General features: G+C 42.7%; 1 protein-coding gene across 16 annotated transcripts in view; it reads left to right on the top strand.

The window, feature by feature from the left end:
* The window catches only part of RBFOX1 (RNA binding fox-1 homolog 1), a 2,479,215-nt gene that overhangs the window by 649,786 nt on the left and 1,801,897 nt on the right, over positions 1-27,532 (top strand). The gene's annotated exons all lie outside the window — the stretch shown is intronic.

Genomic DNA, 27,532 nt, shown 5'->3' with positions numbered 1-27,532 from the left:
ACCATTTCTGACAGATGGCAGTCCAGCCTATTCTTGAAAGCCTCCAGTGATGAAGCTCCCACAACTTCCGAAGGCAACTTCTGTTCCATGAGTTGATTGCTCTCACCATCAGAAAATTTCTCCTTATTTCTAAGTTGAATCTCTCCTTGATCAGTTTCCAACCATTATTCCTTGTCTGGCCTTTCAGATGCTTTAGAAAATAGCTTGACCCCTTCCTCTCTGTGGTAGCCCCTCAAATATTGGAAGACTGCTATCCTGTCTCCCCTTGTCCTTCTTTTCACTAGACTAGCCATGCCCACTTCCTGTAACTCTTCTTTTTTTTTTTGAAAAAGTTTTTTATTTTATTTTTTCTCATAAACATATTTTAAATGTACAATTTCTTATCTAACATACATAATTTCCTTTAACTTTCATACTAATACAATCTTTATCCTAAACAATTTAATTCTATTCGGGGTTGCTTTTCTACCATTTCATCTCCTTTGTTTTACAACAATCCTTCTTCTCCCTCTCCTCTCTTTCCTTTCCCTCCCTTCTTCCATCTACTCTTCTACTTTCTTCTTTTCTCCTCTCCTCCTCTCCTTCCCCTTCCTTTTCCCCGCACCTCCCTTCTTCCTCCCTTCTAACCTTCTCTCCTACTCTTGTTTCCCCTCTCTTTCTTGCTCCCCTTTTTCGTTTCTTTCCTGTAACTGTTCTTCATACGTTTTAGTCTCCAGTCCCCTAATCACCCTGGTTGCTCTTCTCTGAACTTTTTCTAGAGCCTCAACAACCTACGCCAGGAAAAATCAACACTGATCACATAAAGCATACTTTTCACTTTATATGCTCTCCAACTCTTGCTTTAGATAAGTGTTTTCCAACTTTGGCAGCTTGATAGTTTGTGGATTTCAGTTGCCAGAATTTCCTAGTCAGCAGTCTCTACATCTTCAAGTTGCCACGGTTGAGAAATGCTGCTTTAGACCAACTTGGCAAGTTTGAGAGGTGTGGACTTCAACTTCTTGAAGTCCAATCATCTTCAAGTTGCCAAGTTTGGAAAACATGGCTTTTGACTATTACATAAGATCGTTAATTTCCTATTGAGAATTCTCTGCATTGCTGTAGAAGGAAAAAAAAAAAACCCAGAAATATTTAACTCCTTTGCTTTATCTCATTCAGTCTGGGGAAGGAAAGGGTCAATATATATTTATTTTCCAATCCTTCATGTAGCATCCTGCACATGGTGTAACTAGTTTTGACTCTTTGTAGTTGTTATTAATTTATTTTTGATACTTAGCACTTTGTATGGCTATTACATACACCGGCTGCCCTGTTGCACACATAATTTATCCAGGATCATCTGAAAATTAGAAATTTAATCTCTTTGAACCCAGGGCTTGAAATGATAAAACCCTCAATCTTGGATCTGTTGAAAGCTAACTTGAAAAGACTTTTTGATCCAGCAACTCAACTATGGGAAATGGATCCTGTGAACCTGCAATCCATTTACCAACAGTTAAATGAATCCCTTTTGATTCAACCCAAGTTTTGGGAGTCGTATGACACGCTATCAATTAACCACACTGCCTGAGTTTCCACAATAGACTAGGATAAAATGGGATTTGTAAAACTGGTGCAGTCTACTGGAAGAGCATTTCTTACATCTTATGTCAGCTTTATTAAGATGCCTCCTCGATACAGTTTGCTGAAGCTTGACAGTTGCATGACTGAGATTGCTTTAGCAACTATTCAAGGCAGCTAGCACATTTTTAAGGGAGGGGGAATCCCAAAAATGAAAAACACATCAGCATCATTTTTTAACGATTCCATAATCCCTTGTGGGGTGGAGTCTGGGCAACTGAATGGAGCTAATGAGAGTTTTAATGGTCGGATGCCGTTCCTGTCACCAATGCAGAGTTTTGTTCAGCAAATATGGTCTCATTGTGCCCAGAGAGAGAAATATCTGCCTCTACCTAGGATCGAACTCACAGCCCCCTGATTGCGAGGTGAGAGCTCCACTTCTAGGCCACTGCCCCACTCCCCAAAGTGAAAAACACAATTCAGAATTAATTCTAAAATCATCTCACAGTCAAAGACCTAGTGAAAAAGGTACATCATTGTCTCTTAATGCTAGGAATGCAGAGGCCAACGGCACATCCTTAAGATCCATTTGTCCCAAAAGGTTGGACTAGAAGATCTCCAAGGTCCCTTCCAAATCTGTTATTCTGTGTTCTGAAGTGCCTTCCATGGGCTGGGAAACATTCCACATTCCAATGGACCTTTCAGCACCGATTCTGACAACCAGGGAATCTTCAAAAGAGCCTAGGCAGATTTTTAATCCCAACATCTGTTTCATATTGGTGCCTCCCAACAGCAGCATAAACTCAAAGAGATCCATTCAAAGAAATTAGAAAGAAATTCAAAAGCACACTGGAAGTCAGGAAACAGGGCCTGGGTTCCCACCATGGAACTTTTGCACATGGCTGCAAAAGTTGATGGAGTTAGCAGAGATGGCTAAATTGACTGCTTTGATTAAAGAAAACAAATACAATTATTTTTGTTTCTACTTGGAAACCACTTCATGCTTGAGGTGGAAAAAAAATGAAATTTTGATTTGGGGCTTTACCGATTAGATAGGTTTGTTGTTATAGAAATGGCTACTTTATATTATTATGTAAAAGTGAAAGTTGAGGTTTGATGTAATTATCTTATTCTAGTGCACCAAAGAGAATCAGAAGTCAATGCTTCCCCACCTCTTTTCTACATTTTTCCCTTCCCTTTTCCCTCCTCTATTTTTTCCTATTATTTTCTTTTGTATTTTTCTATTTTATACCATAAACTAGTTTTTTTAAAAAAAGGAATCAGGCTGTTTCAGAAAGTCCCAGAATTAATCTGCTACCATGTTTCCCCGAAAATAAGACCCTGTCTTATGGTTTTTTGAACCCTGAAATAAGCGCTTGGCCTTATTGCAGTGGTGAAATCCAATTTTTTTTTACTACCGGTTCTGGGGGCGTGGCTTGGTGGGCGTGGCAAGGGAAGGATATTGCAAAATCTCCATTGCCATCCCATTCCAGGGGAAGGATACTGCAAAATCTCCATTCCCACCCCACTCTGGGGCCAGCCAGAAGTGGTATTTGCTGGTTCTCTGAACTGCTCAAAATTTCTGCTACCTGTTCTCCGGAACCTGTCAGAACCTGCTGGATTTCACCCCTGCCTTATTGCCATGCGCTCAAAAGCCCAATTGGGCTTATTATCAGGTGATATCTTATTTTGGGGAAAACAGGGTAGACATAAGCTTTGTCAAAGAAGCAGTCATAACTTCTAGCATGTAGGACTATGCTGGCTGGGGAATTCTGGGACATACTGAGTGAAGGGAATTCTGGGACTTGAAGTCCATGCATCTTAAAGTCAACAAGATTGGGAAACTGCTGTAGAGGGGCACAGGTTTGTGTGTTTTTAAAGGAAGGTTTTAGCCCCTCCATGTATGGAATGTTAATGTTGTATTTTGGATTAAAACCTAATAATTGACTCAGCCTTCCATCCTTTCTAAGGTAGGTAAAATGAGGACCCAGATTGTGGGGGCAATAAGCTGACTTTGTATAAAATATACAAAAGTATGAAGGTTATTGCTTAACGCACTGTAAGCCGCCCTGAGTCTCCAGAGAAGGGCGGCATATAAATCAAATTAAAAAAAAAAAAAAACGGGCCTTCCAGGCCCACTGTGCCATCGCATGCCAAAAGTGGGGGGAGTGCGGGGGGGGGTCATGCACGCATGCATGGGGGGCGGGGTGCATAGAATTATGTGTGTGGGCACGCACATGTGCAAACCCCCCCCGCTCCCCCCACTTTTGAAGTGGCACATGGAGCCATGTCGCCTGGCACGCGTGGCGTCGCCCGTTCCTCTTCTGGGTTTCTGGCACACATGCACATTCGCTGACCAGCGGGTCTTTGTGCATGAGGCAGTGCCAGAAACCAAAAGACCTGGTCTTCCATTTTCCAGTGTGACCATGTGTGCCAGCCAATTGACTGTCACGTGCACATGTGTGGCAGTAACCGGAAGTACTTTATCCGGCATACGCATGCCTCCGGGCAGCTCCTCTTCTTGGTTGCGGTCCTGAAAAGTGTGCATGAAGTGCACATGTGTACATGAAGTGCTCCCTTTTTGATGCTTGGTGCCGAAAAGGTTTGCCATCACTGGTATATACTGTTCTTTGCATTATTGCACAATCTTAACTGGGGCTAAATTTTGGGGAAGGGCTTATATTACGAGCATCCTGAAAAATCATGCTGGGGCTTATTTTCCAGTTGGGTCTTATTTTAGAGAAAACAAGGTGTATATTTGTGTGTGTGTATATCTCTATATCTATCTATCTATCTATCTATCTATCTATCTATCTATCTATCAACTAATCTATCTATATATCTATCTATATATTTGTAGGTCTTTGGTTATTCGGGTTTTCTCCCACGTAAAATTGGAGGTTTCTTGGCAATGTTTCGACGAAGTCTCATTCGTCATCTTCAGGCTGGTGTTCTTGGCTTCGTGCTTCTAGGAGCAATGTGTGTGATCACAGCTGCGATCACACACATTGCTCCTAGAAGCACGAAGCCGAGAACACCAGCCTGAAGATGACGAATGAGACTTCGTCGAAACATTGCCAAGAAACCTCCAATTTTACGTGGGAGAAAACCCGAATAACCAAAGACCTACATACAAACACCCACGAAAACCTCAGAAAACAAATATCTATATATTTATATCTATATCTATATCTAAGGGACTGAGGTGGCTCAGTGGCTAAGATGCTGAGCTTGTCGATCGAAAGGTCGGTAGTTCAGCAGTTCGAATCTCTAGTGCCGCGTAACAGGGTGAGCTCCTGTAACTTGTCCCACCTTCTGCCAACCTAGCAGTTCGAAAGCACGTAAAAAAATGCAAGTAGAAAAATAGGGACCACCTTTGGTGGGAAGGGAACAGCGTTCTGTGTGCCTTTGGCATTGAGTCATGCCAGCCACATGACCACAGAGACATCTTCGGACAGTGCTGGCTCTTCGGCTTTGAAACGGAGATGAGCACCGTTCCCTAGAGTCGGGAATGACTAGCACATATGTGTGAGGGGAACCTTTACCTTTATATTTATATCTAATCTATATATCTTTATCCATATCTAGCTATCTATATCTATCTATATCTATTTGCTGATGAGAGCTAAATAGGTTGAAATAGATCTGTACTAGTCTCCCTTTATTTCTTTATCAGCAAATATTAATTTGGTATAAAATAGTTTGTCCTGAATAAGACTGCTTGAGGGCTCCTGGATTGGAGCTGAAAGGTGAAAGGGAAGCAGTATGCTCCCTCCCACATGTTGCAGTAGACCAGGTGCTTCGACAGAAAAACACAGAAAAACATATATAACATACATACATACATACATTTCATACATCACACACACACGCACACACACACATTCTAAAATAATGCAAACGAAAGTAGAGATAACGCATGTTCCATGTTCACAGCAGGAGAGCTTGGAAGCCCTGCCATGCCCAGGTAAATCACATTAACAATATTAAAGCACCTACCATATGGGTATCTTGTTTCTTTCAAGGACAATGAGGTTACAGCTCTCCTGCAATTGCTGAGATTATTCCTCTGCCTAAACGCAAGTAATTGCTTTTTCATTCCAATCTCTTCCTTTCAAAGAGAGAAAATTCATGTTTATTGTATTATATTGCTTGCATTCTATAGTCAGCTAGAGAGAAAAAAAACCAAACCACATCAGGCTTTAATGCTGGAAGCTACGGAAATGTTCAGAGTTGACATCACTGCAACATTTGTACTAGAACCTGGTGTAATTTGGTTTATAAAGTACCTGCTCTTTATGTCCGGCGAGACTCTTCTGTGTCTAAGGTATTTCTCATCTAAGTAAGTCACTTTCTGGATAGACTGATGTAGAAAGGTTGATTTTCAAGACAATATGAACATACACATAACACATGTGCGCACTTCTTTTCAAATAGAGGCCCAAATGATGCTCTCAGAGGTAGTTCACACCTCCGTGTGTGTAATTTGAATTTCTTGCAATAAACAGCTTCATTAACTTTTAACAAGAAAGGCTGTTATGCTTGGGATCTGAAGCTAAAGCAGTCATAAAGCTTATTCTTCCCAGCTCTATGTACTTGTTCAATTGTGAATCTACCCAGGTAATGATCTTTCAAGGGCTTCTATCTCTCCATGCATGGTCTTTCTTCTGCAAGGAAGCCCTGAAGCACAAATAAGAAGAATGTGTGTAGAGATTCTCAGTCCTCCAGGTCATGGTTGCCCCAAAGGTGCTTTTTCAAGAGGCAACTAAACTTTCTGGTTTTTCTTTGAAGGCGTTTTACTTTTCATCCAAGAAACCTGTTCAGCTCTGACTGGATAGTGGGGAATGAAAGGATTTATAGTCCGTGCAGACAAAGCTGGACATTTGCATTCTTTTAGTGTGCCATTGAGTGCAAAAGTTGGTTTGAAACTCAACATTAAGAAAACTAAGACCATGGCTCCCGGCCCTCTTAATTTCCTGGCAAATAGATGGGGAAGAAATGGAGGTAGTGACAGATTTTATTTTCCTGGGCTCCAAGATCACAGTGCATGGGGACTAAAGCCAAGAAATTAAAAGACGCTTGCTTCTGGGGAGGAAAGGTATGGCAAAGTTAGACAGAGTACTAAAAAGCAGAGACATCACCCTACCAACAAAAGTGCGTAGAGTCAAGGCTATGGTTTTCCCAGTTGCGATGTATGGCTGTGAAAACTGGATTATAAGAAAGGCTGAACGCCAGAGAATTGAGGCCTTTGAACTCTGGTGCTGGAGAAGACTCCTGCGAGTCCCTTGGACTGCAAGGCGATCAAACCGGTCAGTCCTAGAGGAGATCAACCCTGACAGCTCTTTAGAAGGCCAGATCCTGAAGAGGAAACTCAAATATTTTGGCCACCTAATGAGAAGGAAGGACTCACTGGAGAAGAGCCTAATGCTGGGAACGATGGAGGGCAAAAGAAGAAGGGGACGGCAGAGAAGGAGGTGGCTGGATGGAGACACTGAAGCAGTCAGCGTGAGTTTTAATGGTCTCCAGGGGATGGTAGGGAACAGGAAGGCCTGGGGGAATGTTATTCATGGGGTCACGATGGGTCAGACACGACTTCGCAACTAACAACAACAAAGTAAGTCATTAATAAGAGGAAATAAGGGGAATGTGGTCCCCTTATTCTTCTTATCATTTCCCACCAGTAGCCACGCTACCTAGAGAAAGTGGGATTCAAACTGTCCTTGACAGAGGAGCTGGAGGGCCAGTCTTGACAACCTGTCGGACAAAACCCAAGAACAATCCAGCCAAAGTTCACTTCTTCATTTGCTTACACCCAATTGACAGAATCTTGCCAGACTAAATCTATACAGGTAGTTCTTGTAGAGGACTTGTGACCACAATTGAGTCCGAAACTTCTGTGGCTAAATGAGAATTCATTAAGTGAGTTTTGCCTCATTTTATGACCCTTCTTGCCACGGTTGTTAAGTGAATCACTGCTGTTGTTAAGTTAGCAATGTGGTCGTTGAGTGAATTTGGTTTCCCCATTGACTTTGCTTGTCAGAAGGTGGCAAAAGGGGGATCACATGACCACGGGAGACTGCAATCGTCATAAAGATGAGTCAGTTGCCAAGCGTCTGAATTTTGATTGTATGACTGTGGGCATGCTGCAATGGTCGTAAGTGTGAAACATGGTCTTAAGTTATTTTCAGCGCCATTGTAACTTTGAACAGTGACTAAATGAATTGTTATACGTAGAAGATTATCTGTACTATCCTGGGAAATTCTAGAGAGTGACTATCCTAAATTTCTTATTCTTTCTCTGATCTATTTTTCTAGTCATAAAGGGTCCCTGTGGGTTAGTTCCTCATGCTTTCTCAGGTTGTTGTGGGGAAAAATCAGGAGGAGAACGTCCCTTGTCCACTACCTTATGCTCCTGAAATGGAAACAGGATATAAATCCAACACATAAATAAAGAAATACCCAGACTGAACAGCCAAGAAGCAGATTCTGACAGAGATAGAGATCCAGGAAAGGAATTTGGGAGGCAAGTTTAAAAAAGAAAAAAGCATAGCAATTAAAGTATTGAAGCGGGCAAGGGATGATGGATAGATTATTTTTCTTCTCTGTTGTTGTTTTGATTTGCTTTCCCTTTTCTCTCTCCTTCTTTTCTTTTCTTTTTTCTAGGTAGGTGACACAATTAGAAGTTAGGTAGGATAGAAAGAAAATGTTTTTGTTTAGTAAAAGGTGATACAATTAAAAGTAAGAGAATAATAAAATAATATAAAATAAAATAATAAATAAGAGAAACGTGGAATAATTGAATAATGACAGATTAAAACATTATAATTGTGTATCATTATTAGAAATATATAAGTTGATTGAATCTAATAACTATGATTAATTTTACTAGTTTTATTTGTATCAGAATGTTGGACATCCAGGTGCCACACTGTTCACGCATTGATTTCATATGTTTGTAAAAAAAATAATTAAAAAAATAAATAAAAAAATAAATAAGTGGTGTATGAAGTGAGTTGATGAAGGAGCCTACATCTAAATGAGATATGCATGGCGCATATAGAAGCCATGTTGGAGACCTCTGCACTAAGCCATAATGTGGCTCACAGTCTCTAGCTATTGTCATTTGTAAACCATGGTTTGTGGTATAGGTCAGGATGTGAACTCAGTCTTTGTGACACTTGAATTGAAAGAGATAACCTCATCAAGCTTTATGAACCCTGGTGACACAGTGGCTAGAATGCAGTGTTGCAGGCTAACTCTGCCGATAGTCAGCAGTTTGATCCAGACCAGTTCAAGGTTGACTCAATCTTCCATCCTACTAAGGATGGTAAAATGAGGTCCCAGGTTGTTAGAGGTGATATGCTGACTCTGTATAGTGTAAACTATTTAGAGAGGGTTGTATAGCACTATGGAATGGTATATAAGTCTAAGTGCAATTGCTATTGCTACCTCCTGAGTGAACTAACATAAAGGGTAATCTGTATATAAAGGTAAAAGGTAAAGGTTCCCCTCGCACATATCTGCTAGTCATTCCCGACTATAGGGGGCGATGCTCATCTCCATTTCTAAGCCGAAGAGCCAGCGCTGTCCCAAAACGTCTCCGTGGTCATGTGGCCGGCATGACTCAACAGCAAAGGCGCACAGAATGCTGTTACCTTCCCACCAAAGGTGGTCCCTCTTTTTCTACTTGCATTTTTTACCTGCTTTCAAACTGCTAGGTTGGCAGAAGCTGGGAGAAGTAACAGGAGCTCACTCCGTCACGTGGTGCTAGGGATTCGAACCGCTGAACTGCTGACCTTTCGATCGACAAGCTCAGCATCTTAGCCACTGAGGCACCGCGTCCTTATATATATAAAGGATTGTTCTTCCTTTTGTTTTTCTGTTATTGTGTCAGCTGGATCCTGAATACTTGACAAGGGGCTTCTATTCATCCCTGAGAAGTCACAAGTGGAGGTAGCGATCATCAAACAACAAAAGATATGGGTAAACAAATAACTCAATTATAATAGAAGACAGGCTCCCTTAAGGGCATTGCTAGCACTGTTCCATCCAATTCACTCTTGTTTTTTTAATCAACCCTCCTTTTCTGAATTACCTTAAACAGCCGTCCCCACTTTTCTTTTCTTTTCTTTTAAAGCTTGTCCTGCTGAATTATTTAAAAATCTCCTTTTCTAAGAACTCAAAACGTGCCCCCCCCCCATATTAAAAAGAATTCAGGAAAAGCTCATTTTTCGTTGTAGGTTAATCTCAGATCTCTCTTTGAAGTGGAGATTTGTATTTGTTATAGCACTGGTGGAGAGCTGGCCTCATCTGCATTTCTCAGGGCAGACTGGGAACGGCTCAGAAATCAGCCCCAATTTAGAATATCTTCCCACAGCGAAGGACACGTTCACGGGGAAATGTGAGCTGTCCTGTTTTAATACTAATGACACCTTCCCAAGGCAGGAGCTATTTTCAGTTTCTTCAAGAGCACCTGGGAAGATCACTTCCTTTCTCTGTGGTATTAAATCCCAGAATAGCAGATAATAAAAGAAGGAGTGATTGGTGGGGGGAAGGGGAGGGTTGAGACTGTATCAGAAGGTGTTACGGTATTGAGATTTAAGAGCTGACCAGTTGCATCTAAAACTGATGCAACTGTAAAGCTGATGCAATGAAGATGAATCAGCATTGGTATTGCTGGTTGTAGACTACGAAGGGGTCCACAAAGGTTTTACCACTTTAAGAAGTGTTTATAAAGGCAGACAGGAGAGGGCGTATTCTCTCTCCTTCTGTCCAGTATCCATTGCTGAGTTCTCTGTGTAGAGTTAAGAAGAAGATTGCTTGCTTGTCAGGTATTTGCCAACCACATATATTTCTGTATATGTCTTGTATATAAACCACAGTTAAATGTCTAAGTCTCTGTGTGCTGTGTTTTGTGCCTGGGTTGTCTCCTAATAGTAGTCACGCTGCAAATGCTCTGACAGAAGGAAACATCACCAGGTCTCATAAGATCTTGCTTGGTGTCTCCTGTGCCTGAATTGGCCATTCCAGATGGTTAAGAATGGGTTGGTGGTTATTTTTATACTATTCGTGTTTGGAGCTGAATTTTTCCTCTTCCTTCCTCTTTCCTTTTGTGCTACATACTTTATGGGTCTCGTTTTTCTTTGTGTAGTAAGCCACACAGGGGAAGCCATGACAGCAGAAAGCGAGGTCCAAGAACTAGAAAGAATTATGTACATAAATAATTGTTGTTGTAAACCTTCCAGAGTCACTTAGGTTAGAGTAGGTGGTATAGAAATTTAATTGAGGTATGTTGTGGCCCGTCAGCGGCCTGTGCAGTTAGTAGCTGATTCCGATAGCGAGGAGGCTGGTGTGGTGCTGCGCCAGCAGCCTGTGCAGCTGGCGCTCAAGTCAGACAATAAGGAGGCTGGAGAAGATGTGGTGCCAGAGGAGGGGATTCAGCCAGGGCCTTCAGAACCTCCAGAAGCTCCCATAAGTGAAGAGGAAGAAGAGGAGGAGCCTCTTCTCGATGCACGAGTGCACAGAGGTGTTAAAAGGCAGGAGTGGCTCCTCAGGAGGAGGTCTTCTTGAGAGTAAGGCTTGGGGCTAATTGGCCACTCCCCTAGCCTATTTAAGGAAGGACGATGTCTGATGCAATTTTCAGGAAACAACTTCATTCATATTCCTTCGCGTCTTGATTCCAGAAACGTTTGATTCGGCTCGTTTCTCTCTTGTCAGTTTTTCTGCAAATTGCTTCTGGGCATTCTGCCAACCACAGTAAGATTACGGTTATCTGAAATACTGTGCCTCAGAATTGAGTTATTATTCTTTGGATTCTTTTCGGCTATTAATGAAGTTAAATTAACAGCCCTTGTTCAAAAAAGATTGATTTAAACTGTACTTTTTTTTATTTATTTATTTGATTTATATGCCACCCTTCTCCGGAGACTCAGGGCGGCTTACAATGCATTAAGCAATAACCTTCATACTTTTGTATATTTATACAAAGTCAGCTTATTGCCCCCACAAACTAGGTCCTCAATTTACCTACCTTAGAAAGGATGGAAGGCTGAGTCAACCTTGAGCCTGGCGAGATTCGATCTTACTTTAATTGCAGACAGCTGGTGTTAAATTACAGTGCTCTGTCTGTTGAGCTATCCAGGCTCCTGCTTGTTTGAACTTGTGTTCGAACAACTACTAAGAAAATCCTTAATTAGTAAACTAAGGTTTGTACGGACTTTGTGTGTGCTGCGTTCTTTGGGGTCCGTAGCTGGGGCAGAACAAGGTAATCTTCAATTTATGATCACAACTGAGCCCAAAATTTATGTTGTTAAGTGAGTAGTTGGCCAAGGGAGTTTTGCCCCATTTTACGACCTTTCTTGCCAAATTTGTTAAGTGAATCATGGCAGTTGTCAAATTAGTAACACGGTTGTTAACCGAATCTGGCTTCCCCATGCTGACTTTGCTTGTCAGAAGGTCACAAAAGGGGGTCATGTGAGTCTGGGAAACTGCCACGGTCATCAATGTGAGTCAGTTGTCAAGCATCCAAATGTAAAACATGTGACCGTAGGGATGCTACAATGGTCATAAGTGTGAAAAATGGTCATCAGTCACTTTTTTTCAGTGCCATTGTAATTTTGAACAATCGCTAAACGAACTGTTGTAAGTCGAGGACTGCCTGTAAATAAATAAATATTTATAAGAAGCAGAGAACTATTTCTCTTTTGAAATATCCACTGCAGTGGTGCCAGTGGTAAAATGTAAAATTGGTTAATACCAGTTCTGTGGGCGTGGCTTGGTGTGTGTGGGGGGGTAATATGACTGAGTGGGCGTGGCCAACTTTTTTTTTTTTTTTACTTTTAAAACCATTTTTTCAACAACCTCTTCGGCTGAAGAGGTTGTTTAAAAAAATGCTTTTAAAGCCTCTGACGATCCCAGCTGACTTGCCTGATCGGCAGAGGTTTTTTTTTCCTTTTAAAAACATTTTTTCTATAAGTTCTTTGGCCGAAGAGGGGTTTGTTTGTTTTTTTACTTTTAAAAGCATTTCTTCGGCCAAAGAGGTTGTAGAAAACCTACTGGATCAGGCAATCCGGTCCGAACTGGGAGCATTTCACCCCTGAGTGGTGCCCTGTTTGAAGTCAGTTCAGAAAAAGCATTTCAGGCTTGGGCAAGTGTGAGCGCAGCATTCCTTTGCTGTTCCTTAAAGCAGCCAAGCTTTTTTTTTTTTCAAGCATTCATACTTAATTTTTTTTAAGTGTGTGCAGTCGGCATTTCTGCTGCTAATTTAAAGAGTTGTTCAGTGGCTAAGATGCTCAGCTTGTCGATAAGAAGGTCAGCATTTCAGCGGTTCAAATCCCTAGTGCCGCATAATGGAGTGAGCTCATGTTACTTGTCCCAGCTTCTGCCAACCTAGAAGTTCGAAAGCAAGTAAAAAAAGCAAGTAGAAAAATAGGACCACCTTTGGTGGGAAGTTAACAGTGTTCTGTGCGCCTTTGGCATTGAGTCATGCCAGCCACATGACCATGGAGACGTCTTCAGACAGCGCGGTTCTTCGGCTTTGAAACGGAGATGAACACCGCCCCCTAGAGCCAGAAATGACTAGCACGCATGTGCGGGAAAACCTTTACCTTTACCTTAATAAGAAATCATAGTCTGTCAATCACTCGGACTGACACTCCAATTACCTGGCACTCCCAATTGACAGTACTTGGGTGAGCAACAAAGGATGAGAATTGTTTTCACACTTTGTTGGTCTAAAATATACAGTCACAGGCATTTTCTTGTCCCTCAAATTGTCCGTTGTTGCATAAAAGGAACTTGGAAACGTGAATCAAAACTTCTGAAGAAGGTTTATGACCTTCCCTTTGATGTGTGATGGCAGCTTCTTGTCCACCACCGCAGATCTGTCAAGTTTTGCTGAGTTCTGTCAACTCTTAGGTCTGATCTTGCTGGATCTTACTCAACTGAGCTCTGATTTGATCTCTGACACGAGAAGAATGGAAAGAGAAGAATGGATTTCAAAGGAACACTGTCTGCTATTTCTTGGTAACCCGGGACATTTCTGTGCTTCTCTGTCTCAAACGGTTTGCAGGAAGGTTCGTATACTGCACAAAATGGTGGCACATAGCTAGAAAAACAGTTGTATTCCTCTGTCCCTCCCTCCAGAAATACAGAAAACTATATATATATATTTGGTAAATCTATCAAAATCTGCAGCACAGAACTTTATATTTTTCTCAGTCTCTAAGCTCTCAGAGAAAATGATCAAAGATGTTGTAAATGAGTCAGGTTTATAAAACAGCAGGGAGAAAGATTCTCTGAATATGATAAAGGGATCCATCCTTTTGGGTGTGGGCAGCTTGTTCCTTTTTTCATGAAAATTATATTCCTTTTCTTTAAAAGGTTATCTCTTTTTTTAAAGTTGAGATAATTGTAGGCAGGGGTGGGATTCAGCCTATTTGGACCGGTTCAGGCGAACCGGTAGCTCTGACAATCAGCTGAGAGCGAACCTGTTCGCTCCGATAATCAGGTGGACACTCTCACCCATCTCTATGCTATACCGACCTATATTCCCTTTGTTTGAAGCCCAGCTGATAGGCGCGGCAGAGCGGATTGCTGCGCTTCAGCTGTTTTACTCACCAGGGCTGCAGTAGATGGTAAGTTTTAGAGCTGTTTTCAAACACACTGCATGTGCACAGAGCATGCATTTGGCATGCGTGCAAGTGTAGCTAGTGTGTGCTTGCAAAGCACGCGCTCAGCGAACCAGTTTTTATACCGGTTGAATCCCACCACTGCTTGTAGGACTGTATACATACAGTCAGGTCCAGAAATATTGGGACAGCGATACAATTCTAACATCTTTGGCTCTATACACCACCACAATGGAGTTGGAATGAAACAAACACAATGTGCTTTAACTGCAGACTGTCAGCTTTAATTTGAGGGTATGTACATCCAACTCAGGTGAACGGTGTAGGACTTACAGCAGTTTGCATATGTGCCTCCCACTTGTTAAGGGACCAAAGGTAATGGGACAATTGGCTTCTCAGCTGTTCCATGGCCAGGTGTGTGATATTCCCTCATTACCCCAATTACAATGTGCAGATAAAAGGCCCAGAGTTCATTTCAAGTGTGCTATTTGCATTTGGAATCTGTTGCTGTCAACTCTCAAGATGAGATCCAAAGAGCTGTCACTATCAGTGAAGCAAGCCATCATTAGGCTGAAGAAACAAAACAAACCCATCAGACAGATAGCAAGAACATTAGGCATGGCCAAAACAACTGTTTGGAACATTCTCAAAAAGAAGGAACATACCGGTGAGCTCAGCAACACCAGAAGACCCGGGAGACCATGGAAAACAACTGTGGTGAATGACTGAAGAATTCTTTCCCTGGGGAAGAAAACACCCTTCACAACAGTTGGCCAGATCAAGAACACTCTCCAGGAGGTAGGTGTATGTGTGTCAAAGTCAACAATCAAGAAAAGACTTCACCAGAGTGAATACAGAGGGTTCACCACAAGATGTAAACCATTGGTGAGCCTCAAAAACAGGAAGGCCAGATTAGAGTTTGCCAAACAACATCTAACAAAGCCTTCACAGTTCTGGAACAAGATCTTATGGACAGATGAGACCAAGATCAACTTGTACCAGAGTGATGGGAAGAAAAGAGTATGGCGAAGGAAAGGAACTGCTCATGATCTTAAGCATACCACCTCATCAGTGAAGCATGGTGGTGGTAGTGTCATGGCATGGGCATGTATGGCTGCCAATGGAACTGGTTCTCCTGTATTTATTGATGATGTGACTGCTGACAAAAGCAGCAGGATGAATTCTGAAGTGTTTCGGGCAATATTACCTGCTCACATTCAGCCAAATGCTGCAGAACTCATTGGATGGCGCTTCACAGTGCAGATGGACAATGACCCAAAGCATACTGCAAAAGCAACCAAAGAGTTTTTGCAGGGACAGAAGTGGAATGTTATGCAATGGCCAAGTCAATCACCTGACCTGAATCCCATTGAGCATGCATTTCACTTGCTGAAGGGAAAATGCCTCAAGAACAAGCAGGAACTGAAGACAGTTGCAGTAGAGGCCTGGCAGAGCATCACCAGGGATGAAACCCAGCATCTGGTGATGTCTATGCGTTCCAGACTTCAGGCTGTGATTGACTGCAAAGGATTTGCAACCAAGTATTACGAAGGGAAAGTTTGATTTATGATTATTATTCTGTCCCATTACCTTTGGTCCCTTAACAAGTGGGAGGCACATATGCAAACTGCTGTAAGTCATACACTGTTCACCTGAGTTGGATGTACATACCCTCAAATTAAAGCTGACAGTCTGCAGTTAAAGCACATTGTGTTTGTTTCATTCCAACTCCATTGTGGTGGTTTATAGAGCCAAAGATGTTAGAATTGTATCGATGTCCCAATATTTCTGGACCTGACTGTATATATATACACATAGAAATCTTTTAAAATTCATGTATAGTTTCTGGAGAGGTTCAGCATTTAACTATTTCTTCATCGGTCCTGAAATAGTTTTCTGGATCTTTCGGTAATATGATGGACTCTTCCTCTCCTCCTTTCCTCTCCCCTTCTCTTCTCCCACTCCCTCTCCCTCAGAGGTCTTCTAATCCAACCTCCTGCCCAAGGCAGGAGACCTTACACCATTCCAGACAAATGGCTGTCCAGTCTTGAAAACCTCCAGCAATGGAGCACCCACAACTCCAGGAGGCCAGCTGTTCCATTGATTCATTGTCAGAAGATTTCTCCTTACTTCTAGGTTTGTTCTCTCTTTAACAAGCTTCCACCCATTACTTCTTGTCCTGCCCTCTGGTGCTTTGGAGAGCAAGTCAATCCCCTCTTTTCTGTGACACCCCCTCAAGTACTGGAAGACAGCTATCATGCCGCCCCCACCAATCCTTTTCTTTGACGGGCTAGTCATACCTAGTTCCCTCAACTGTTCATCATATGGTTTAGCCTCCAGACTCCCTCTTAGATGCTTTAGAAGCAGTGGTGGGATTCAAATAATTTAACAACCGGTTCTCTGCCCTAATGACTGGCTGGGTGGGTGTGGCCATTGTGGGCGTGGCCAGGGGTGTGTGACAGGCAGCACTTGGCCTCCTGCATCCCCCTGGGAGCAAAGACGGGCTGCGGGGGGATGCACCTCTCCCCGTGCCCCACTTTGGGCCTAGTAGGCCTCCGTGAAGCCTCCTGGGAGCGAAAACGGGGCGCGTGGGGGCACCGCCCATCCGCCCCTCCATTTTGGGCCTAGGAGGCCTCCCTTCACTTACCTGGGAGCCAAAATGGGGCATGTGGGGACTCCTGGAAGGGGCAGGGCAGAGCCAGACAGCAATTTAACTACCAGTTCTCCTGAACTGTCCTGAACCGGCTGAATCCCAGCACTGTTTAGAAGGAGCCCATCATGGAAATGGGTTTGCTTATTACCCAATCCCAGATCACTTTCAGGGGTGATATTAACCTGCCTGTTATATACTTTGCAGCCTACATGGCTGCTTCTGCTGCCTAACCTGAGAAGGCCTTAGAAGAGGACTGTCCTCTTTGAGATCTTTCTTTGGGAAGGCATCGAGGAATGAGACGTCAGGGAAGCTACAGACCATGGAGGAATGTAAGACAGTGTTCCGCGAAAGACAGGATGTTCCTAGATTTTTTTGACTCTTTGGATAGGAGCATTCTCCAGAAATTTATTTCCGATTTTAGGAATCTAGCACCCACCCCTCTCTTAGGAAAATGAGATATTTTAGGAAATATTAAAGGGGCAGAATATTTCCCCTAAAAGGGAGGCAGAAACTCAGCCCCACATCTTTGTTAATGGGCCATTAAGGCCTGGGCCAGTCCATTCTACATAACATAGATCTATCTCCTTCAGGCAGAGCCATAGTAGGAATTGCCCAAAGCCCTTTCATTACATCATCACCCAGCAAGAGTCAACCAAGCCTGGGACTCAAAAACACAAAACCTACAAAGTTACCCCTGCATGGCCCCATGGGAGTCTGACAACCAATCAGAACACAAATTCAAAGCCCAACAGAGGGTATAAATCTCTCTCTCAATCTCTCTCTCTCCCTCCCTCCCTCCCTCCCTCCCGCTCTCTCTCTCTCTCTCTCTCTCTCCCATGTGCCTTTTTGCCCAGGACCTCAAAACCATGTGGTCCTGTCCACCATTAAACCATCTTTTCAAGCAGTCTCCATGTTTCCAGTGTCTTTCTCCCCACTTGGAACTGAACCCAGATGGATATTACTGTTGTGACTGAGGCCCAAGTAGTGATTACCAAACACAATTCAGTCCTGAAGAAACTTATTTTATTAAAACAGCTGAGAATTAATTGATTCTCAGCTTAGTCCAAAACAAATTCTTCATAACCAGTCCGTCGGCCTTTTCACCAACCTTTGATATCTTTGGCAACCCAAAAACCCCACAAAGTTCAAGAGACACTGACAAGAAGCATTGGAATCAACATGGCTTATCTACAAAGAACCCAACGGCTTGTTGCTGCTCTTTTAAGCCTTAGGGGGGACAATCACCTTCTGGCCTTACTCCTGAGTCGTCCTTTTTGCTTCAGCTGCTCTTGCCTTCTGGCAGCTCTTTGTATGCGTGCACTAGGAACAGGCTCCTCCTGTTCCTCTGCCTCTCTGCTGTCCGCCAGGGGTGGGGTGGGGGTGGGAAAAGATTGTCTCAGCATTTCTGAACTGGTGGCTAGTTCGTTTCCTGGCTAATGTTGCCACCCCTATACTCTAATGCCTGCTGTGACTTTTTAAAAATGGATTATTCCCACATGCCAATCCATGTCTCATTGCTTAATAAATCAAATTAATCTCTTGCCATCAATCAGGAGACGCTTCCTTACATAGCAGAACTGTAACATTCTCTGCCAGTCCGAACTCACATGTGTGTAATACACATGGAAGAGGGTGAGGGATTTAGATCTTCTTTGTGAGCTGAGACGGTGGAGGACCTACCATAGACTTTGGCGGACACATGTGTAATCCCCTTCCCTCCCTCTTCTCATTCTCCCCACAATCAAACCAACTAATTGGCTTGCTACCATAGACAGAATCAATAGAATTTTATGCCTTGGTGCTTCCTTGTTTTACAGAGCTGTCCTGTCACTGAAATTCGTTCTTATTTACTATGTGATTGCATTCACTTTGGGAGCTAATATTGTGTATTCAAGCTTTCCTGCTTTGCATCTGCTGACAAGTTGATTTAGGCATCTCACCCCACCTTTTCCCCGCAGTCAGATCTGTCCGTGTCTCACCTTTTGGGCAAAAGATGAGTTAATAGAATTGAAATTAATGTAATTCGCAGAAGGTCAGCTGAGGAGCCGAGTCTATCTCCAGCTTTCAGAGAAGGCCGACTCAATTCCTCTTTGCCTATTGGCTTGATTAGTATGCAGGTAAGGATGTTGTGCCTCAATAGAATAATTGGATCATTCGAATATCTCCAAGCCCTGGTGTATCTACAAAGCCCGAGAACTGATTAGATCCTGACTGTTCATCGCAGCAAGCCTTGAAATCCTTTCCGCTGCGAAAAACTAATTTTCAGTGGGAATTTATTAAATAAGAAATCTGCATGCCACTTTACCTTGTAAGCGGTACCCGTGGAATACAAAGATTCCCCTCAACTTTGATGTATGTACTTCGTGGATGGCTTTTATAGGCATTGTTTTCAGGCACTGCTTCGCCGTCGGATTGGAGGAATGGGGTGGGGGGGTGGAAATGTCTTTGCTTTGTGGAGGCTCTTAATTGGCAAGTCATTCAACTCTCAATCTAAGGAAGAGGTTTGTTGAAGTGGGGAAGAAAAGATTGGTTGGGGTGGGGTGGAAATGCACCCACCCACCCTCCTCTGTGCAGAGGAGGGGGAGAAACACTCAGCAGCCTTGTTGCAAGAGTCGAAGAACTGATGAAGAAATAGGGAAAACGTCCCTGAGTTTTCTAGCTTTAAGCCATTTCTCTTCAACTGTGAGTCCTACTAAGAATTTTAAACATGGTCGGTAGCTGTTTTAAATGGTGGGCATCCTGAGCCCACCATTATTTGCTCAGCGTTTTCTTCTGCTGGGCCTGGCATCTCGGCCTGGCAGAAATGATATGATATAATAGCTTTATTTTTATTTTTATTTTTTGTAAATATTTTTTTTATTTTTTCCAAACATAAACATAAAATATAACTTTCAAGAACAGAGTCTTGATCCGGTCATAGATGGTTACCACACTTGCATTCCTTTAACAAGCTCCATTCACAATTTCCCATTACATCTTTTAAAGGTAAAAATTCAAAACATAAAAGAACAAATTTTAGCATAAATGCTAGCATCTTCATCTAAACAAATCCATTATATCAATACAATTTTAGTTTCAATTTAACTTTCACTCATTCTTATATCTGTATATCAATCCTAATTATATCTTGTTCTTCTCCACCTTGTCTTTATCATATCTTTTGCCATCAGTGTCAAAGTAATTTTTAACAATATTCTAACCTCTTATTCTAATTATTTACCTTGCAATTTTATCACCACAAGTCTTGATTTCAAATTCAATACAACTGCATTTTTATTACACTTTATAAAACAAAATTCTATCTAAGTCTTAATCTCTTGACCCTTTTCCTCGAATCTTAATATCTTAAACTTTATCAATTTGTCTTTGATTTTATCCCATTTATCATCTATTACAGCTTTCATGTTACACAGGTTTATCACAAAAACATATTTTATTTTGACTAATTTCCAGCATATTCTCTTCCATACCTCCCTCTATTGTTTGGCTGTTTTCCAGATAGCTTTATTGATTAGCATATAGGCCAGTGTTGGCGAAACTTTTCAGCACCGAGTGCCGAAATGGGAGCGCATGCACGCGGGGGAGTGCTAGAAACCAGAAGAGCAGTTCCCTGGTGCGCATGTGCACGCTGGGAAGCTGAGCTTCCAGTTTCCTGCATGCGCATGCATGCCGGTCACCTGGTCTTCCAGTTTCTGGCATGCATGCGTGTGTGAAAACCAGCTGGCCGACACACATGCACGTGACAGAAATTAGAAGCTCAGCTTCCTGTTGTGCGCATGCTCACCAGAGAGCTGCTCTTCCAGTTTCCAGTGCTCCCGCATGTGCGCAGTGGAACCTGGAAGAGCAATGGGTGATGGCCAGCATGCCTGGAGAGATGGCTCTGCGTGCCACTTCTGGCACATGTGCCATAGGTTCTCCATCACGGCTATAGGTCATATCAAAGCACAAGGTGCAAACACATCTCACCAATAAAATCTTATACAAACAATTTAAAATTAGAGTAGGGTAAAATACAATAGTTATAGGATAAGATACAATATAATTTAACACATAAATATATAAAATAGAATAAAATGACATAAAATTATATTTCGGTGTCACCCTTACAATCTACCCCAGTCAGTCCCACCTATGCAGATCTCAACCGAATCATTTTGTTTAACTATTTGCTGTGTTAAATGTTATATTCAGGTTCTGGCCATACATAAAGTACTGTATTTTTTGAAGAGTAAGACACACCGGACTATAAGACGCACCTACCTTTTTTGATGAGGAAAAGAAGAAAAAGAAATCTCCCTCTGCCTCTGAGCAATTTTGCCTCAATGCAGCAAACAGCAAACAGCCTGTTTTACTTTCATTTTCATTTTCAGCATAGCTTGATTAGCACAAGGGGGAAAAAATCTTCTCCAGCAATTTACCTCCCTGCAGCAAACAGCAGAGGCCTGCACAAAATAGCCGAGAGCAAAACAGCTGAGAGTCAGGAGGCCGATCCAATCAACTTGTGCTAATTAGGCTGTGCTGAAGCTGAAAGGAGCTGTTTCTTCTTGCTGCTTGCTGCAAGGAGGTAAACTGCTGGGAGGCAGAGGCCAAAGGGTGGGGGCCAGTGGGTGGATGGGGCTACATTCGGTGTATATGATGCACCTAAATTTTCACTCCCTTTTAGTGGGGGGGGGGTGAAGGTGCATCTTATACTCCAAAAAATATGGTAAATTGTTTTGGCAGAAGTAAGAACATTGAGATGTTTGTGAGGTGCCTGTGTGTGTATATGAGCCAAATGAAGGCCGTGACGATTTGCCTGGATACTGTAGAAGTGACCCTAATTTGCTATTCATCTGGCAGGACTTTTCACGTGACTCTGACTGCCCCCTGTGCCTCTATACATTCCCCGGAGTCAGCTGATGTCACCTAGTTTGGGAAATGAAACAGCAGGAAAACAACCAAGCTCAGAGAGCATTAAGGACCTCACAATCCTTCTCCTCCTCCTCCCAACCCCTCTCCCTTTTAGCACTGATGATGTTTATCTAGTTTGGGAAATCAAACGTCGGCAAGAAAACAACCAAACTCAGAGACACCAAGGAACCCTCATTTCAACCCTGAGCTACAAATGTTCTCCTTTATCAGTAAGTGAGGACTACGTAAGTGAGTGTATTGAGTTTTTGGTATTCTCTGAGCTTGGCTGTTTCCAGATATTTCATTATCAAATTAGATAACACCATCACTGCACAGGAGGGTGAAGATTGCTGGCTGTTTATACCTAGTATATACTGTTTATACTGCCCTGAGTCTTCGGAGAGGGGCGGCATATAAATTTAATTAATTAAATTAAATTAAATTAGTAGTTGGCCCTTCTAGTCTTGCTCTGACACCCCAAACCATTATAAGACAATGTCAACTTTTTAAACCATAACCTATGGACACACCCGCATAGTCAAGGCTATGGTTTTCCCAGTTGCAATGTATGGCTGTGAAAGTTGGACCATAAGGAAGGCTGAGCACCAAAGAACTGAGGCCTTTGAACTCTGGTGCTGGAGAAGACTCCTGCGAGTCCCTTGGACTGCAAGGTGATCATACTGGTCAGTCCTAGAGGAGATCAACCCTGACTGCTCTTTAGAAGGCCAGATCCTGAAGATGAAACTCAAATACTTTGACCACCTAACGAGAAGGAAGGACTCACTGGAAAAGAGCCTAATGCTGGGAATGATGGAGGGCAAACGAAGAAGGGGACGACAGAGAACGAGGTGGCTGGATGGAGACACTGAAGCAGTCAGTGTGAGTTTTAATGGTCTCCAGGGGATGGTAGGGGACAGGAAGGCCTGGAGGAATGTTATCCATAGGGTCACAATGGGTCAGACACGACTTCGCAAGTAACAACAACAACAATGGACACACCTTAGATACTTGGAGTGTAGTTCTGGCTGATGGCTCTTGGCCAATCAACTTGCAGACTTTAACCCAAAGCTTAGAAGGAATGAACTTGGAGAAGAAAAATGCAGCATTATTACTTACCATATTTTTCAGAGTATAAGACGCACCTTAGTTTTTGGGAAGGAAAATAAGAAAAAAGCTGATTAGCGGGTGGATCAGCCTCCTGGAATACCCCCAATCAGCTGTTCCCAGAGGTGAATTTTAGCAACAGGTTCCTTGGTTGTGAGCTCTGTGCCTTGCTTTTTTTTTTTTTTTGCTTTTTTTTTCTGCCTCTGAAAGCCTCCGAAACAGAGCTTCAGAAAAAAAGCCTCTGAAGCTCTGTTTGCAGGCTTCTTTTCTGAAGCTCTGTTTGGAGGCTTTTTTTCTGAAGCTCTGTTTGGGGGCTTCTTTTCTGAAACTCTGTTTGGAGGCTTTTTTTCTGAAGCTTCATTTCTGATGTTTTTTTCAGCCTTTGAAACCTCCGTTTGAGAAGCTGGGTGGGGCTACATTCGGAGTATAAGACGCACCCAGATTTTCACCCTCTTTTTTTGGGGAAAAAGGTGCATCTTATACTCCAAAAAATACGGTAATCATTAACCTAGAGTCCTTAATCAGAAAAGCCCTCCAAAGTTCTCAGCAGAGAGAACAGTAGGTTGGTGGTTTTTTTCCTGCCTTCCTGAAATAAGCTCCTGGGGTGTCCAGCCAACACATTAAGAGACAATGGGAGGGAGAATCTTTTCTCATCAACATTCTTTAGTAATAGCACTTAGCAGTTACTTAGCACTTCAGCCCAGAGATGCAAGAAATCAGCAGACGCAGCCACAGGCGGACACAGAAACAAATTTAATTTACTGTTTGTATTTCTATTCTTATCAAGTCTGCTGGTGTTTGTTTGCCTGTGATTTTTTTTTTTAACCATTAAAAATAATTTTTAGCACTGCTGCCTGCTGTTTATAATGACTCTTGCATGGAGAAATAAATCACGATGATTAAAACAAACTGCCACCGAAATGCATTTTTAAAAAGTTCTGATCGCGGATATGAATTTTGCCTATACACGAAAAAATGCACATGCAGGCATGGATGGATACATCCACATCCGCACCGACAACCACTCAAAAGAAATGGAGGACCCAGGAAAAAAAATAAGCAAAACAGCAGCATAGGATAAGGGAAAGCCCACTTAAAAAATAGAGGGACGTGGTGGCTCAGTGGCTAACGAGCTGACCTTGTTGATCGAAAGGTTGGCAGTTCAGTGGTTCGAATCCCTAGTGCTGCGTAACGGGGTGAGCTCCTGTTACTTGTCCCAGCTTCTGCCAACCTTTCAGTTCGAAAGCACGTAAAAAATGCAAGTAGAAAAATAGGGACCAGCTTTGGTGGGAAGGTAACAGCGTTCTGTGCGCCTTTGACATTGAGTCATGCTGGCCACATGCCCACGGAAATGTCTTTGGACAGCGTTGGCTCTTTGGCTTTGGAACGGAGATAAGTACCACCCCCTAGAGTAGGGAATGACTAGCACATATGTGCGAGGGGAACCTTTACTTTTACTTAAGAAATCCAATTGGATTTCCCAATGAAAGGAAACAGAATTGGGTGTAAGAGTATGCACAACATTTTTGGTTCTCTTCTGAAATGTTTCTTCCTTGACTCTGAGAAACTGAATGTGGGTCAGTGGTTTAAAGATGCTAGAGAGAGTCTTCGCTCCAGCAGTTCGATTCCTAGCACTACATGGTATACTGAGCTCCCATCACTTGCCTCAGTTTCTACCCATATAGCAGTTCAAAAGCATGCTACATGCGAGTAGATAAATAGATGCCACTTTGGCGGGAAATATGGCAGAGTTTCATGCAGTTGGTTGGACCCCTGCCGGTGCTGGACCTGCCCAGATGTGATGCCTGACTGTGAAGTGACATTGGTGATGAGAGAAGGCCCCGGATGATGCAACAGGATGCCACTCGCCTTTCTGGTATGGAGCTACTTCACCCCTGTGGTGCAGCCGTGATAAACTCCCAAGTGCGAACTAAATTGTCTAGCTGTCAGCACTTCAACCTGCATTTACTCTAGTGCTGACATAAAAAAGAGAAGAGGGGGCAGCTGGCAAGAGGACGCTTGACTTCTCACCTACTTATTTTCCCTGAAGATAATATCCCCTAGGAGATGAGATGGGAGGGGGGGTCATTTCTGGGAGCTGAATAGTAGATATGGGGAGAGTGATTTGGAAGATGGCCAAGGAGATGCAGAGAATTGGGGAACGGAAAGGGAAGGTTTGGGACCAGGAAGGCAGTGTTGGCTATGCCACAATCGGGGACAGATTGTCGTGCTTAGTAAATGAAAGATTTCATCAAAGACTATTTGTTTAGAAATGCAATTTATTTTATTTGAGATGACATCTAAACCTGACATTAGCAGTCTTTGGCAGCCAAATAACTACTATGTACAAACATTGTAGTATTGGAAGGAAAATCCATCTGGTTCAGTTCCAAACTGGGAGAAAGACACTGGAAATAAAATGGAGGCTGGTGGCTGTTTGGAAAGAAGGTCCATTTATTGATGAAGCAGAACCAGCAGCAGCATGTGGTTCTGGGACAGCTGACAAAATGGAGTTGAGAGTAGGGTGGGTTTTTATACCTTCTGGATTCCTATGGGGTCATGTAGGGGTCATGGCTGGCTCTATAGGCAAAAGGGGAAATGCAATTCCTAGGTGTTTGTCTGAGCTAATTTTGTCAACCTTTTGTTTGTTGCTTATCTGAGTTTTTGTCTTGACCCAGTCTTTCTGAATGGATTGACAAATCTGCATTTCTAAAAGCTGACCTCCTCAGTTTCTACTTGGGGCAGAGAAACTGGGGCTGGTTTCTGCCTCCCTTAAGGTTTTTCCCATTTCTCATTTAGGGGAAATATTCTATCCTGTCTTTTTAATATTTCCCAAAATATTTCATTTTTCGGGGGGGAGGGGGCTTCCTTCCCCTACCACGCCCACCAAGCCATGCCCACAGAACTGGTAAAAAAAATTTGAATCCCACCACTGGTTCACTAGTTGGACAGTTGGCAGCTTGCTAGATACATTTTTGTCCCAACCTCAAGTTGTTAGGAAACTTCCTTGCGTGATCACATGTGATTTTGTAACCAAATTGAACAGATCGAGATTGAGTCAGAAAATGGAAGCAATGACTGTGAAAGGAAAAGCAGTAACAATTTATCAGTTCCTCATAGGACTCTTTTCGTTCCATCCACTTCTGGTTGTAAGCCACTGTCACTTCTGGTCTTTGTCACTTTCACTGAACGCTGCTACTTGGTGACATTCATGGTCCAAGGGCAGAACAAGGAAATTAAGTTGCAATAAATCTTCATTTCGGTTGCAAAACGTATGTTTTGGTGGATCAGAATCAAGATTAATTATGCCGGGACTTTTACAGGAATCAATTTCAATTCCATTCTTTCCTTCATGAACATTTGTAGACATCATGCCTACATACCAAAAGTCAAAGAGCATAGTGAAAACATGGGACTACAATGAAACATAAAGAAGGCCAAGCTAATGACAAAAGGTACAGCAGTCAGTTTTAAAGTCAACAATGAAGATACGAAAGTGGTAGACAGCTTCCACCTTTTAGGATCGATGATCAACATTAGAGGAACAAGCAGTCAAGAAATATACTGCAGACTAGCACTTGATAGAGCATCTACAAAGGAAAAGGAAACTTTGGAAAAGTTTCGGGTGGCTAGGATGTGTCAATAACTACAAAGGTCAGAATCATGAAAGCCATGATGTTCTTGTGACCTTCTGTGGAAGTGCAAGTTGGACTTTGAAGGAGTAGGATAGGAAGAGTATTGACAGCTTTGAACTTTGAAATTGTAGATCTTCCATCACTGGTGTCAAGGTTCCAACTAACACCTCCAACGAAAGAAGACTCCGAAGCTAGAAGTTCCTCAAAGTTCCATTTTATTAGAGATGTCATATTGGCACATCTGGGAAAACCCGAATCTGAAAGCTTTCAGGTTTTCCCCACCCATAGGAAAGTCCAAGTCCCTGCCCAGCACCCACATGTCCATCACATGGCCCAATCCATGCACCGTCCCAACTGGAGATGCCTCCCAGTCACACCCCTCCAGTTGCAGGGCAAGATGGCCTTGACTCTCTGAGAAATGAATGTTATTATGACTATATATCTCCCCTGCTCCATATAATCCCCCCCTCCAGGGGTGAAATGCTCCCGGTTCGGACCTGATTGCCCGTAGTGATAGCGAAGGGTAGTTCGGAGAACCGGTAGCAAAAATCCCTATGCCCCCCACCCCCATGCCTAGCTGAGCTGCGCGATCATCAGAGGCTGTTTCTTTTACTTTTAAAAGCATTTTTTCTACAACCTCTTCGGCTGAAAAAATGCTTTTAAAAGGAAAAAAAAGCCTCTGAGGATCACGCGGCTCAGCTGGGATCGTCAGAGGCTTTTAAAAGCATTTTTTGTACAACCACTTCAGCTGAAGAGGTTGTAGAAAAAAAAATGCCTTTAAAAGCCTCTGGCGATCCCAGCTGAGTTGCCTGATCATCAGAGGCTTCTAAAAGCATTTTTTTCTGCAGCCTCTTAAGGTTGTAGAAAAAATGCTTTTAAAAGTAAAAAAAAAAAAAAAAGTTGGCCACGCCCACCAGTCACATTACCCCACCACCACCACCAAGCCACGCCCACAGAACCGGTAGTAACAAATTTTAGATTTTGAAGTCAACATCATGATTTAAACACCTCATCTGATTCCCCCCCTCCCTAAAAAAAGTTAAGGTTGTTCTTTCGCAGAAAGT

This window comes from Pantherophis guttatus, chromosome 14, assembly GCF_059756535.1.
Source record: "Pantherophis guttatus breed Tessera chromosome 14, ASM5975653v1, whole genome shotgun sequence".
Classification (NCBI taxonomy): Eukaryota; Metazoa; Chordata; class Lepidosauria; order Squamata; family Colubridae; genus Pantherophis; species Pantherophis guttatus.
This window is presented reverse-complemented; position numbering and strand designations above follow the sequence as displayed.